Below are 15794 nucleotides of genomic sequence, written 5' to 3'. Positions count from 1 at the left end.
CAAAAATCCAAAATTTCCCGCCCAAAAAACTCATAACGCAAAAATCCAAAACCTCACTCCTAAAGACCCACCAACCCCAAAATCTCCACCCTCAAATCCCCATCCCTTAGGACACCCTCTTCCCAACCCTCCCAAAAAGAACCAAAAACCTATCCTCAAAACTTTCACCCCAACAAAATCCCACCCCCAAACCTCTTCTCCCCAAAACCCCACACACCTGCAAAATCCCAGCTGAAAATCCTAACCCCCAAGCCCCACCCCAAAAACTCCACCACTGCAAACATCCCCCACCCATCCCAAAACCTGCAACCCCCAAAAAACTCCTACTCAGCCTAAAAGCCCCATGCCCAAAACACAACCCCAAAACCACACCCCCCCCAAAATCTCCATCCTCCAGCACCCACATTACCAACCTCCCCACCCCCCAAAACCCTGAACTTTAACGCCAGGACACCCACATATTCCCCAAAACCCCACTCCCAGATTACCCACATCACCCCAAAACTCCTCATCGAAAAACCCCCCACCCCCAAAAATGTTCTCCAAAAAACCCCATCGTCAACCCCACTATCAAACCCCCCACACTCCATCCTCAGCCCCAAAACCTCCACCACCAGGGCACCCGCATTAACCACACAGGCCCTCCCCCCATCCCTGCCCCTGCCAAAACCCCTAACCCAAAATCTCCTACCCCAAAAAACTCCACCCCTGGGACACCCAATCTCCCCTAGCCCCAGGACATCCACCTTAGGATATCTTTCTTGGGAACACATCCTGAAGATCCATTCCACCACCAATCACCCCACTCCACCCCACCTCACACCACACCACACCATCACTACCATCAGTAACTCACATTGAAGATACAGCCCCTCCCTCAGGAACTTGCCGCCCAGGAAACATACCCTTTCAAAATTCATCAGTTGGAACCATACACTTGTTTACTTCCATGCCCATAAGCCTGCAAGATCAGAAAAACTCAGGTAGAGATAGCACATGATTCATTTGCCATTCCAGCCTGCAATTAAAGACTGATAAATACAAGATCACTGCATTATGATGGCTGGATGAAATTAGTTTATTTTTATTACATAGAAACAGAAAAAGTAAAGCATAGCTGGTGGCCATTTGACCCATTATATCTGTGCAAAACCAAAAAAGAGATATTCAGCCTCATCCCACTCTCCAGCTCTTGTTCCATTGCTGTAGATTACAGCACTTAAAAGTGCATTTCCAAGCAACTTTTAACTGCAAGGAGGACTTTTTCCTCTTTCAGTCTTTTAGGCAGTAAGTTTTAGCACCCTACTGCATTTCTCCTCAACTCCCTGTATTCTTTCTGCCAATAAGTTCCCTATGACAACACTGACTAAACTTTGAAAAATACTTTGTTGGCTGTAAAGCATTTTTGAACATTGTGTGGTTGTGAGAGGCATCATAAATGCAAATCGTTCTTCCTTTAAATCTGTACGCCCTAGTAATTGACATTTCTGCTAAGGGAAATAGGTCCTTCCTAACGACTCTATCTGAGATCCTCATAATTTATACGCCTCCGTTAAATCTCCCCTCATCCTTCACTGTTCCAAAGAAAATAACCCCAGTCTATCCAATCTTTCCTCACAGCTAAAATTCTCCAAGCTTCTTAAATTCTGAACATCTTCATAAATATCCTCTGTACCCTCTCTACTGTGAGTACATTCTTTCTATAATGCAGTGACCAGAACTGTACATAGTACTCCAGCTATGGCCGAACTAGTGTTTAATACTGTTCTAGCATAACCTCCCTGGTCTTGGTTTTTTAAAGGCTTTATTATCCTGATGTCCTACTTTTAGAAACTTGTATATCTGGTACCCCAGCCTCCAAAATCAGCCACCTCAGACTTATCTATATTGAAGTTCATTTGTTTATTCCATGCCCATTCTGCAATTTTATTCATACATTTCTATATTTTGTCATAGTCACCTTCTGTAATAACCATATCCCCACCTCCCAATTTGGTGTCTTCAGCAAATTTTGAAATTGTGTTTCTGATTCCTGTATGCAAATCAGTTATGCAAATTGCCAGCTGCAGTGGTCCCAGCACTGTTTCTTATTGAACACTACTTCTCATCTTTTGTCAATCCTCAACTCCATACTCTCTGGGCTGAATTTTGCCCTTGATGGGCGGGCGGGCCCAACCGACTTGGCGGTGGGTGGGCAACCGATTGCCGCTGCCGAAACGGGCCATGCCGCCATTTTGCACAGGCGGGCCAATTAAGGTCCGCCCAGCGGGTTTGCGAATCCCGTGTACAACGGGAAAATCGAATCGGCGGCGGGCGTGTTCAGACCGCCGGTTCCAATGGGGAACCAGCAGTCTAAGTAAAGATTGGCCAGGCAGCCTCCTTGAGGCAGTTCACCATGGCCATTCATAGGGAAGGACATGCTGGTTTGAGGGCAGAGGAGGAGGAGAACGGGGGCAGGCTGCAGGATAGGCCAGCGGGGGGGCCACTGTGCCCCTCGGTTCTCAGATGCCTGCCTTGCTGTCCTCCTCAAAGAGGTGTCCAACCATCAGGATGTTTTGTTTCCAGACAATGGGAAGAGGAGGGCCCCCCACGTCACCAGGCAGGCGTGGCAGGAGGTAGCGATGGCCGTAAGCGCCCATGACGATGTGCGGTGCACTGGGACACAGTGCCACAAGCGCTTCAATGATTTGTTGCGCTCTGGAAGGGTGAGTACCATGTCAGCCTTGGCCATTTAACCCAGCAGGTAGCCTTAGCCTTTGAGCCCCCCCACCCCCCCACGTCTTAGTGTCATTACTGCATTGGGCATTTGGCGCACGGTGGGTGGGCAAACAGATAGTGACCATGCTTACATCAGCCTTAGTGGTTGAGGAGAAGATGGGTTCTCCCTGCAGCATATGTTGGTGTTAGTCACATTTAAGTAGTCTGGGGGCAACCTGCAGGGGAGGCAGCTAGACACATAATCAGAACTCCAACACATGTCTTATTGATGGTGATGAGATGGTGGAAGGGGAGCCTCAAGGTGCCATAGCCAAGAGCCATCTGCTGGCCTCGGCGCTGTTAAAGATTACTGTCTGCAGACTGCTGAGCTGAAGCTTCAAAGTACAGAGAAAGCTATTGGAAATCGATCTGAACTGGTAACAATCACACAGGCAAGTTGAAAACACTTTCTGCAATAAATACTTCAGAAAATACATGAACAACTACTCTGAGCCCACATATCCTGCCCGTGGATGAGGTTTGTTAAAAAATCACTTACCCGCCTGCCCGTTGGGTCCATGCGCCAAGCCGAAGATGTCATGGGCTCCTCAAAATCGGCGTCAATTGCCGAGCTAAGGGCCTTAACAAGGCCTTTAATTAATGGCAGGCAGACGTCACGCTGCATAGTGCGCCCGCCCACCTAAATATCATGATGCCGCGCGCTGACGTTGGGACGCTCGCGCGACGTCAGCGTGCGACATTTTAAGTGCTGACGTGTGGGATCCGCCACCAGCGCGTCAGCTGGAAAATTCAGCCCACTGTTTTCTGGTTTGTAGCCAGGTTGTTATCTATTCTGTTACTTGTCTGCTGACTCTGCATATTGTAATGGCCTATGTGCTTTGGGGTGAAAAAATTTGTATTTGATGTGGGGTGCTGGTCTCTTTAATAACTAGGCTCTGATTTCTGGTAAAAAGAAAAGGCTGGGTTCCAGTGAATGATCATGTGACCAGGTTGCCTGAGAGATGAACAATATAAAGAAAATGGTCAAGGGGTGAATAGGTTCCTAAAGGATGGTTCTCTGATAAAACAGTTTACTTTGGGGGTTTAGAATAAACCGGAGTGAAGGAAACATCTCTTTCAGCAAAACTTGTTTGAATTTCTGGTTGTTGGCTAAAAGAGATAAAACGCTTGTTAACTGAAGGACTCTGCTAACCGTGACTTGAATTTCTGGTGTAGCCAAGCTGACGAGAGAGAGAAAGAGTTTCAGATACATAATTAAAGAATATGCGAACCAGGAGAGTTCTGACCCGAGGCAGCTATGCTTAAGACATCAGATGCACCATGTTGAGCAGGGAGTCTGCAACCTTAGGAAGAGTTGGAGGAGATTTGAAGGGACAACCTTGCTGGAAGTAAACAAAAGACCAAAGAGATCTCAGTTCATGTATGAATCATTGTTACAGTAATTAGACCAAGTGGTTATTCTTCTAATTGTTGATAAGTAATTGACTTGAGAACTTTGGGGTGTGAGTCTAATGGCTTTAGGAGGAAAATGGAATTATGACATTTGATTTGGAGTATAAGTAATTGGGTTCATTATATTTTACTATCTTTACCATAATTGACTATTTAAGATATAATGTAGTATTACATACAGAGGTGGGAGGAGTGTGCAGTTAATTCTGGCCCCACTTCTCCACAGGTCACAACAATAGTTTAAATGTTTAATTCGCCTGCAAAACTGGCCAATTATTACCTTTTGATACTGTTATTCCTAGTATAAAAATGCTCTAACCGGTTTCTTTCAGTAAACACAAAAAGTATTAAAAACAAAAAGCTAAAAGCTACTGCGGATGCTGGAAATCCAAAACAAAAACAGAATTACCTGGAAAAACTCAGCAGGTCTGGCAGCATCAGTGGAGAAGAAAACAGTTGACGTTTCGAGTCCTCATGACCCTTCGGCAGAACTGAAGTATAGTTAGGAGAGAGGTGAAATATAAGCTGGTCTAAGGTGGGGGGGTGGGGGGAGAGAGAAGTTGAGGGTGGGGTGGTTGTAGGGATAAGCAAGCAGTGATAGGAGCAGATAATCAAAAGATGTCACAGACAAAAGGATCAAAGAGGTGTTGAAGGTGGTGATATTATCTAAGAAAAGTGCTAATTAAGAATGGATGGCAGGATACTCAAGGTACAGCTCTAGTGGGGGTGGGGTGGAAAGACTAACAAAGTGTTAGTTATAGATTTAAAAATAATGGAAATAGGTGGGAAAAGAAGAATCTATATAAATTATTGGAAAAAACAAAAGGGAGGGGGAAGAAATGGGGTGGTGATGGGAGGAGGGAATTTAAGATCTAAAGTTGTTGAATTCAATATTCAGCCCGGAAGGCTGTAAAGTGCCTAGTCGGAAGGTGAGGTGCTGTTCCTCCAGTTTGTGTTGGGCTTCACTGGAACAATGCAGCAAGCCAAGGACAGACATGTGGGCAAGAGAACAGGGTGGAGTGTTAAAATGGCAAGCAACAGGGAGGTTTGGGTCTTTCTTGCGGACAGACCGCAGGTGTTCTGCAAAGCGGTCGCCCAGTTTGCGTTTGGTCTCTCCAATGTAGAGGAGACCGCATTGGGAGCAACGAATGCAGTAGACTAAGTTAGGGGAAATGCAAGTGAAATGCTGCTTCACTTGAAAGGAGTGTTTGGGCCCTTGGACGGTGAGGAGAGAGGAAGTGAAGGGGCAGGTGTTGCATCTTCTGCGTGGGCATGGGGAGGTGCCATAGGTGGGGGTTGAGGAGTAGGGGGTGATGGAGGAGTGGACCAGGGTGTCCCAGAGGGAACGATCCCTACGGAATGCCGCCGATGGGGTGAAGGGAAGATGTGTTTGGTGGTGGCATCATGCTGGAGTTGGCGGAAATGGCGGAGGATGATCCTTTGAATGCGGAGTCTGGTGGGGTGATAAGTGAGGACAAGGGGGACCCTATCATGTTTCTGGGAGGGAGGAGAAGGCGTGAGGGCGGATGCACGGGATATGGGCCGGACACGGTTGAGGGCCCTGTCAACGACCGTGGGTGGAAAACCTCAGTTAAGGAAGAAGGAGGACATGTCAGAGGAGCTGTTTTTGAAGGTAGCGTCATCAGAACAGATGCGACGGAGGCGAAGGAACTGAGAGAATGGGATGGAGTCCTTACAGGAAGCGGGGTGTGCGGAGCTGTAGTCGAGGTAGCTGTGGGAGTCGGTAGGCTTGTAATGGATATTGGTGGACAGTCTATCATCAGAAATTGAGACAGAGAGGTCAAGGTAGGGAAGAGAAGTGTCAGAGATGGACCATGTGAAAATGATGGAAGGGTGGAGATTGGAAGCAAAATTAATAAATTTTTCCAGGTCCCGATGAGAGCATGAAGCAGCACCGAAGTAATCATCAATGTACTGGAGAAAGAGTTGTGGGAGGGGGCGGGAGTTGGACTGGAACAAGGAATGTTCCACATATCCCATAAAGAGACAGGCATAGCTGGGGCCCATGCGGGTACCCATAGCCACACCTTTTATTTGGAGGAAGTGAGAGGAGTTAAAGGAGAAATTGTTCAGTGTGAGAACAAGTTCAGCCAGACGGAGGAGAGTAGTGGTGGATGGGGATTGTTCGGGCCTCTGTTCAAGTAAGAAGCTAAGGGACCTCAGACCATCCTGGTGGGGGATGGAGGTGTAGAGGGATTGGACATCCATGGTGAAGAGGAAGCGGTTGGGGCCAGGGAACTGGAAATTGTTGATGTGACGTAAGGTGTCAGAGGAATCATGGATGTAGGTGGGAAGGGACTGGACAAGGGGAGAGAGAAGGGAGTCAAGATAACGAGAAATGAGTTCCGTGGGGCAGGAACAGGCTGACACGATCAGTCTGCCAGGACAGTTCTGTTTGTGGATTTTGGGTAGGAAGTAGAAGCGGGCCGTCCGAGGTTGGGCGACTATCAGGTTGGAAGCTGTGGGAGGAAGATCTCCAGAGGAGATGAGGTGAGTGACAGTCCTGGAAACAATGGCTTGATGTTCTGTGGTGGGGTCATGGTCCAGGGACAGGTAGGAGGAAGTGTCTGCGAGTTGATGCTCAGCCTCCGCGAGGTAGAGGTCAGTGCGCCAGACAACAACAGCACCACCCTTGTCAGCGGGTTTGATGACAATGTTGGGGTTGGACCTGAGAGAACGGAGTGCAGTAAGTTCAGAGAGAGACAGATTAGAATGGGTGAGAGGAGCAGAGAAATTGAGACGGCTAATGTCACGCCGACAGTTCTCAATGAAAAGATCAAGAGAAGGTAAGAATCCAGAGGGAGGGGTCCAGGTGGAGGGAGAATATTGGAGGTGGGTAAAAGGATCCGTTGAACGGGGAGAGGACTCCTGCCCAAAGAAGTGAGCACGGTGACGAAGACGGCGGAAGAAGAGTTCAGCATCGTGCCGAGCCCGAAATTCATTGAGATGAGGGCGTAAGGGTATGAAACTAAGTCCTTTGCTGAGCACTGAACATTCAGCATCGGAGAGGGGAAGGTCAGGGGGTATAGTGAATACGCGGCTGGGGCTGGGATTGGAAGATGGGGTGGGGACGGAGGGACAAGCAGGGGTGGAGGATCCCAGATGGGTGTTGGTGTCAATGAGTTGTTGGAGCTTGCGTTCCTTAGCACTTGAGAGAAAGAGAAAAAGTTTCTTGTTGAGGCGACGGATGAGGCGAAGAATAAAATGAAACTGGGGGCACGCGCAGCTTTGAAAAAGGGTGCGGCGGTGCTGCTGGAGGTATTGATTTATTATAAAACAAACTACTTTCTGAAAAACAAGTTAATAAACTGATTAACATACAAGTTGTAGTTTAGAAGAGTAACAATTTTCTCCTTTTTAAAAAACAGATATTCAAACCCCCATTCTCTCACAGAAGCACAAAATAGGACAAAACAAACACAGTCCCCTGCAGAGGCTGGAGTATGGAAACACTTCTTTTCAAAGGAAAAAATTCAAAGAGATCTCAATGCTGTTGATCTGACAGAATTCTGGTCACAATAGATCTAGAAGTTCCTTCGATGGATTTGTTGGTGAAACTGTCCTTGAGGACTGTAACTTATCACAACTTTTCAGACTTTCAAAATAAATCCTGATGATACGTTTCTGAGGAAAGTTTAACTCACTCTACACCACATATAACACAAAGGCGTCAAAGGGAGAGTCTTTTCCTTGAAGCTTGCTTCTAAGGCACCCACACACACTCTCTGAGAGTCAAAGAATCAAATACTTCTTTTAGGCCAGGTGTTTTCAACCAATCAGCAAGAGTCTTTAGCCTGGCAACATCAGTTCTTTGTTAACCCTTCCCTTTCCACACTGGACATCTATCTTGACCTGTGGTTCCTTGAAGAATGGCATATTCACAGCCTTGAGTTAATATTGCAAACTTGTAAAAATAACTCAGGAGGAAGAATGTCCAAAATTCAATGTCCTTCACATTTTCCAAAAGCGAGTTCACAGTCATTATTGTAGTTAATGTTCTTTGGTTTTTGTATTGAAAAATTATTTTATTTAAACTGTGAACCTTGTAGCTGCATTCTTTTAGTAAATATCTGGGCTTTTGGATTCTAAAAGAAAAACTAAAAATATTACTCATCTCTACCAAGATCATAACAATACGCTGACCTTATTAAAAGTTTACTTATAGAAGGTCTTTTGGAAATTTAAATGTATTAAATCTACTAGATTACTCACATTTGCCCTCACTGTTACTTCTTCAAAGAATCCAATAAGGTCGTTCAGGCATAACCTTTCCTTTTGGGATCCAAGTTGACTGTTCATTATTATATTTTTGCTTTCTAAGTGTTTGTCTGTTTGTCTACTACAATTTTGAATAAGTATTCCATTACCTTTCCCACTATCCATGCTAAGTTAATTGGCCTATACTTTCCTGGACTTATTTTATTTCCCTTTTTAATATAAGAATCACTTTAGAATTCTGCCAGTCCTCTGTGGTACCATTCCCTCTTCTAATTTTTAAATATATATATAATAGTATCTCTGCTATCTCCTCCCTAATTTCTTTTAGTATTTATAGATGTATTCCATTAGATCAGCGGTTTATCCTCTCCAAATTGCTTAATTTATCAATTATCTTTCCTCTTTTTAACTTAAATGGCTTTGTATTTTTTAAGAACATAAAAACTAGGAGCAGGAGTAGATAATTCAGCCCTTTGAGCCTGCCCCGCCATTCAATACGATCATGGCTGATCTCATTTCAGCCTCAACTCCAATTTCCCGCCCTCTCCCCATAACCTTTCAACCCATTACTAATTAAAAATCTGTCTATCTCCTCCTTAAATTTATTCAGCGTCCCGGCATCCACTGCACTCTGAGGTAGCGAATTCCACAGATTCACGACCCTTTGAGAAAAGTAATTCCTCCTCATCTCTGATTTAAATCTACCACCCCTTAGCCTAAAATTATGGCCTCTCGTTCTAGAATGCCGCAGAAGATTAAACATCCGCTCCACGTCTACTTTGTCTAGCCCCTTTAGCATCTTATATACCTCAATTAGATCTCCTCTCATCCTTCTAAACTCTAGCGAGTATAGGCCTAAACTGCTCAATCTCTCCTCATAAGACAAGCCCCGCATCTCTGGAATCAATCTAGTGAACCTCCTCTGGACTGCCTCCAGTGCAACTACATCCTTCCTTAAGTAAGGGGACCAAAACTGTGCACAGTACTCCAGGTGTGGTCTCACCAATGCCTTGTACAGTTGCAACAACACTTCCCTATTTTGATACTCTATTCCTTTAGCAATAAATGCCAAAATTCCATTTGCCTTCCTTATTACCTGCTGTACCTGCATACTAGCTTTCAGCAATTCATGCACGAGGACAATCAGATCCCTCTGCACTGAAGCATTCTGAAGTTTCTCTCCATTTAAATAGTAAGTCACCTTTTTATTCTTCCGACCAAAATGGATAACCTCACACTTATCCACTTTAAACTCCATCTGCCAAATTTTGGCCCATTCACCTAACCTGTCCATATCCATTTGTAAATTTCTTATTTCTTCATTGCAACTTACTTTCCCACCTATTTTGGTGTCATCTGCAAATTTAGCTATAGTACCTTCTATCCCTGTCATTAATATAGATTGTAAATAGTTGGGGCCCAAGGACCGAACCCTGTGGCACCCCACTAGTTACAGCTTGCCATCCAGAAAAATCTCTTTTATTAATACCATGCCTACCATGTTAGTTCCTTGGGTAAATAAAGGGTAATTATTTAGTATTTATGTCATTTTGCTATCATTACCCATAAGCATATCTTGATTTTTCTTTTGCTATCATTACAATCAGTTCCTGCACAAGGTCTCCAAATTTGTTAATTTCACGAATGGGATCCCAATTTTGTTATGCACCCGGGTGAAGAGGAATGAGCTGGCTTCCCTTCTTTATTCAACCCCTTCAGTTGGTTGCAACAAGGTTAATTTAAAAGGGATCCCTTCCCCCTGCCAGGGATACCTTTTCCCATTCCAAATGTCGATATTTTTTAGAAGAAGCCAATTTAAGCAGGCTTTCTTGAGTTAAAGAAAGTTATTAGTTATTAGTTAACAAAACCTGAGAAAAATAGTTAAAATGCAACACACATACACACAGGTCAGAAATGAGAAGTTAAGAGTCCAAATAAAAGTTTAAAAAATGTACTAATCAGTCTTTGGCTTATCCTTGAGGCGAAGATAGCATAACGTTGCAGCCATTAGGCTGGGTGATTCCAGTAGAGATGACTTTGGCAGTTTTGCAGTTGATTTGGAGACTCTTGGTTCTTCAGGGTAGTTGAAGATGCTGCTCTATTTTCTTTTTGATTGTGGCTTCTGCTAAGCCTTGCCTCCAGCAACAGAGAGAGAAAGATAGATTTTGCCTGCAACTGCAGGGGTGACTAGTTGGTCTTCTTGTACTGTCACTCTCACAGCACACCAGCTTACTAGCACTGCTCTGCAGCTAGCTTTTTAACCCATTTTCCTGTATATTTCATGTATAATCATCTTGCATCCATCTCAGAACTATTTACACATTCTGAGACATAAATCAACAGGAGATGGATATTTGGGTGACTGTTGAGAAGTGAAAATCAGTCTTTTGTCTCTGCAACCACAGAAGATTAAAGTTCAGTCTTATGCATCTTTCCTATCTCCCTTTCAAGTGTCTGCTTGAAGAAGGCCATGACACCTTCTCAGGTGTGACATTCTATGCTCTCTCAGGACAGGTCAGTATAATCCACATAGGAATTTTCCAGAAAGTGGTCACTTTACATTATCAGCTTAGTGTCTTTGCTTGTATTTCTTTAAAAACACACGGTCTTCCTTAAAAAGTCAATATGCCCGTAAGTAATTTGTGGCAGTAATCAGCTTTTCATTACACTATTTATGTGTCTGTACTATTTATTTTCATGTTCCTCGGTACTTAATTTTGTAGTTTCTCGTTGCTTTCTTGCTTGTTTTCTATATTTTTCTCTAACCTTTTTGTATTCTCTTTTGTCATCGTCTCCTTTATTGTCTTGTGTAACATAAAATTTGAAAGTTTAATAGGGCATCATATGGACATTGTTGTGGGGTGGTATAGAGTAGGATGTAAGCTTTTGCTTTGTGGGAACATTCCCACTCAGATGGTTGGAGCCCAAACCAAATAACACAGACAAGTGGAGACTAGAATCTCCAAAGGACAGCTGTTGGAGGTATTGCATCAGATGGGTGTGTGCACAGTAAGGACAGGAGAGGCTAAGGCAAGAAGCTTGGGCAGTGTGGATTACCATTGCGTTCCTACCCAAACATCAATTTCCCACTGGGAAGGCCAGCAGGTAGCCTGTGCTGGTTACTTTGTTCAGAGAGATGAGGCTCTTTAGCACTAACTACATAGTCCATAGGGAAGGTACTCCAAGAGGACAATAATGGAGCCATCTCAGCTACCCTTTCCTATTAGGTGGCTTTGGAATCTCACATGTGTGGCTTGAATTCGGATTTACCCCAAGGAGGAACACAACGGACAGATAAACAGGTCATGTTAATCTCTAATACAATAACAGAAAATGCTTGAAATACTCAAGAGGCCTTTCTTGAAAAAGGTTCCTTCACCTGAAACATTAACTCTGTTTTTGTCTCCACAGTTGCTGCCAGACCTACTGAGTATTTACATAATTATCTGCTTTTATTTCAGATTTTCAGCATCCACAGTATTTTGCTTTCATTTTTGTGCTTGTTAAGTTATTCTCTATTCTCTAGATGGAAGACTGTTGGTTGGTGCTCAGCTATTTTCCCAACTGAAGGTGAGTTAGAGGCAGAGTTAGCCTGAGTTGATGTTCTGCAGCTCCCAGTACTCAGTTTTAGCAGGGTATTCAGTTATCTGCAGCCATTGAAGGGCTATCAGGTTTAACAGACTATGGTGAAGAGCTTGGCTGTTCCAGTTCACTGCAACTGTTGCTAATTTTGGGAATTCTGCCTGCATAGTTACAACTTATATTTGCAGATTTTCATTGTGCTCTTAAATGCCCTCTGAAATGGCCTAGCAAGCCAATCGTTTGTATCAAAGCGCTAAAAAGTCAACAAAAAGGAATGAAACTGGACGGACCACCCTGCATCAACAACAATGGCAATGTCAGCACTGTTGACCCTGCAAAGTCCTCCTTACCAACATCTGGGGGCTTGTACCAAAATTGGGAGGGCTGTCTCACAGACTAGTCAAACAACAGCCTGACATAGTCACACTCATGGAATCATACCTTTTAGATCATGTCCCAGACACCACCATCACCATTCCGGCAGGACAGACCAAGCAGAAGTGGCGGCACAATGGGATATAGTCAGGAGAGAGTTGCCCTGGGAGTCTTCAACATCGACTCTGACCCCCATGAAATTTCATGGCATCAGGTCAAACATGGGCAAAACTTCCTGCTGACTACCAGGTACTGCCTACCTGCCCCCCACTCTCCCGGCCTCAGCTGTTGAATCAGTATTCCTCCATGTTGAACACCACTTGGGGGAAGCACTGAGGGTGGCAAGGCTGCAGAAGGTACTCTGGGTGGGGGACTAAGATGTCCATCACCAAGAGTGGCTTGGAAGCACCACCACAGACAAAGCTGTCTGAGTCCTAAAGGACATAGCTGCTAGATTGGGTCTGCGCTAGATGGTGAGGGAAGCAACAAGAGGGAAAAACATACTAGACCTGATCCTCACCAACCTGCCTGCCACAGTTGCATCAGTCCCTGACAGTATCGGTAGAAGTGACCATCACACATTGTGGAGACAAAGTTCCACCTTCCCCAGAAGTAAAAAACAGTAAAACTTGGAAACGACCGGTACTGGTCCAAACTGGGCTTCCATTTTAAGGTATACAAGACTAGTTCATACCAGTACAAGACCAGTTCATATCAGTACCAGTCATTTCCCAAGTTTTATTGGTTTTTCCTTTGAGGATACCCTCCATCATGTTGTGTGGCACTACCACTGTGCTAAATGGGATAGGTTTTGAACATGTCTAGCAACTCAAGACTGGGCATCCATGAGAAGCTGTGGACCATCAGCAGCAGCAGAATTGTACTCAAACACAATCTGTAACCTCATGGCCCAGCATATCCCCCACTCTACCATTACCACCAAGTCAGGGGAACAGCCCTGGTTCAATGAAGCGTACAGGAGGGCATGCCAGGAGCAGCACCAGACATACTTAAAAATGAGTTGTCAACCTAGCAAAGCTACAATATAGGATTACTTGTGCGCCAAACAGCATAAGTAGCAAATGATACACAGAGCTAAGCAATTCCACAACCAACAGAGCAGATCTAAGCTCTGCAGTCCTGCCATATCCAGTTGCAAATGATGGTTGACAATTAAACAACTCACTGGAGGAGAAGGCTCTTCAAATATCCCCATCCTCACTGATGGAGGAACCCAGCACATCAGTGCAAAAGACAAGGCTGCAGCATTCGCAATAATCTTCAGCCAGAAGTGCCGAGTCAGTGATCCATCTCAGATTCCTCCGAATGTAACATGCATCACAGATGCCAGTCTTCAGCCAATTTGATTCACTCCACGTGATATCAAGAAATGGCTGAAGGCACCGGATACTGCAAAGACTATGGGCCCTGACAATAGTCCAGCAATTGTACTGAAAACATGTGCTCCAGAAGTGCCATGCCCCAGCCAAGCTTTTCCAGTACAGCTACAACACTGGCATTTACCCGGTAATGTGCAAAATTGCCCAGGTATGTCCTGTACACAAAAATAGGACAAATTCAACTTGGCCAGTCCTCGTCCCACCAGTAAACTCTCAATCATCAGTAAAGTAATGGAAGGGATCATCAACAGTGCTATCAAGTGGCACTTGCTTAGCAATAACCTGCTCACTGATGCTCAGCTTGGGTTCCACCTAGGTCATTCAGCTCCTGACCTCATTACAGCCTTAGTTCAAACATGGACAAAAGAGCTGAGTTCCAAAGGTGAGGTGAGAGTGATTGCTCTTGACATCAAGGTAGCATTTGCCCGAGTGTGGCAACAAGAAGCCCTAGCAAAACTGGAGTAATTGGGAATTAGGGGGGAAACTCTCCTCTGGTTGGAGTCATAACTAGCACAAAGGAAGATGGTTGTGGTTGTTGGAGGTCAATCATCTCCGTTCCAGGACATCACTGCAGGAGTTCTTCAGGGTAGTGTGCTAGGCCCAACCATCTTCAGCTCCTTCCATCATAAGATCAGAAGTAGGGATGTTCGTTGATGATTGCACAATGTTCAGCATCATTTGTGACTCCTCAGATACTGAAGCAGTCCATGTCCAGTTGCAGCAAGACATGAATAATATCCAGGGTTGGGTTGACAAGTGGCAAGTAACACTTGTGCCACACAAGTGCCAGGCAATGACCAACTCCAACAAGAGAATCTAACCATCCCCCCATGACATTCAATGGCATTACCATTGCTGAAACCCCCACTATCAACATCCTGCAATTACCATTGACCAGAAACTGAACTGGGCTAGTCATATAAATACTATGGCTACAAGAGCAGGTCAGAGGCTAGGAATCCTGTGGCGGGTAATTCACCTCCTGACTCCCCAAGGTGTGTCCATTATTTACAAGGCACAAGTCAGGAATGTGATGGAATACTCTCCACTTGCCTGGATGAATGCAGCTCCAACAACACTCAAGAAGATTGACACCATCCAGGACAAAGCAGCCTGTTTGATTGGCACCCCTTCCGCAAACTGCTTCCACCACTGTTGCACAATGGCAGCATTGTGTACCATCTACAAGATGCACTGCAGAAACTCACCAAGGCTCCTTAGACAGCACCTTCCAAACCCATGCTACCATGTAGAAGGATGAGGGCAGCAGATACATGGGAACACCACCACCTGAAAGTTCCTTTCCAAGCCACTCACCATCCTGACTTGGAAATAGATTGCCATTCCTTCACTGTCACTGGGTCAAAATCCTGGAACTCCCTTCCTAACAGCACTGTTGGTGTACCTACATGCAGACTGTGGACTGAAGTGGTTCAAGAAGGCAGCTCACCACCACCTTCTGAAGGGCAATTAGGGATGGGCAATAAGTGCTGCCCAGCCAGTGACACCCACATCCCATTCTTGAATAAAAAAAAAACTTTAATTATAACCCATTTCAAGTTCTGGGCACCATACATTAATAATATTGTATTGGAGAGGGTGCAGACAAATTCATGTGAATGATATTGGGGCTAAAAGGGATAAACAATGAAGGCGGGTCAAGTAGATTAAGCTTGTATTCCCTTGTGTATGGAAGACCAAAGGGTGATCTGATAGCCATTACAGAGACATGGCTACAGGATGACATAGTTTGGGACCTGAATATTGAAGGGTATGTGACATTTAGGAAGGACAGGAAGTTAGGAAAAGCTGGAGGGTGCCTCTGATAATTAAGGATGGTTTTAGCAGGTTAAAGAGGGATGACCTAAATTCAGGAAACCAGGATGTAGAAGCTGGGTTGAGATGAGGAATGATAAGGCACTTGTGGGAGTGGTGTAATTGTAGCTACACAGTAGGACAGAGTATAAAAGAAGAGATAATGGGAGCTTACCAGAAAGGTACAGCAATAATCAAGGGGGATTTTAATCT

Source organism: Cetorhinus maximus, chromosome 13 (genome assembly GCF_964194155.1).
Source record: "Cetorhinus maximus chromosome 13, sCetMax3.hap1.1, whole genome shotgun sequence".
Lineage (NCBI taxonomy): Eukaryota > Metazoa > Chordata > Chondrichthyes > Lamniformes > Cetorhinidae > Cetorhinus > Cetorhinus maximus.
The sequence above is the reverse complement of the archived record's forward strand: the minus strand, read 5'-3'. Positions refer to the sequence as shown.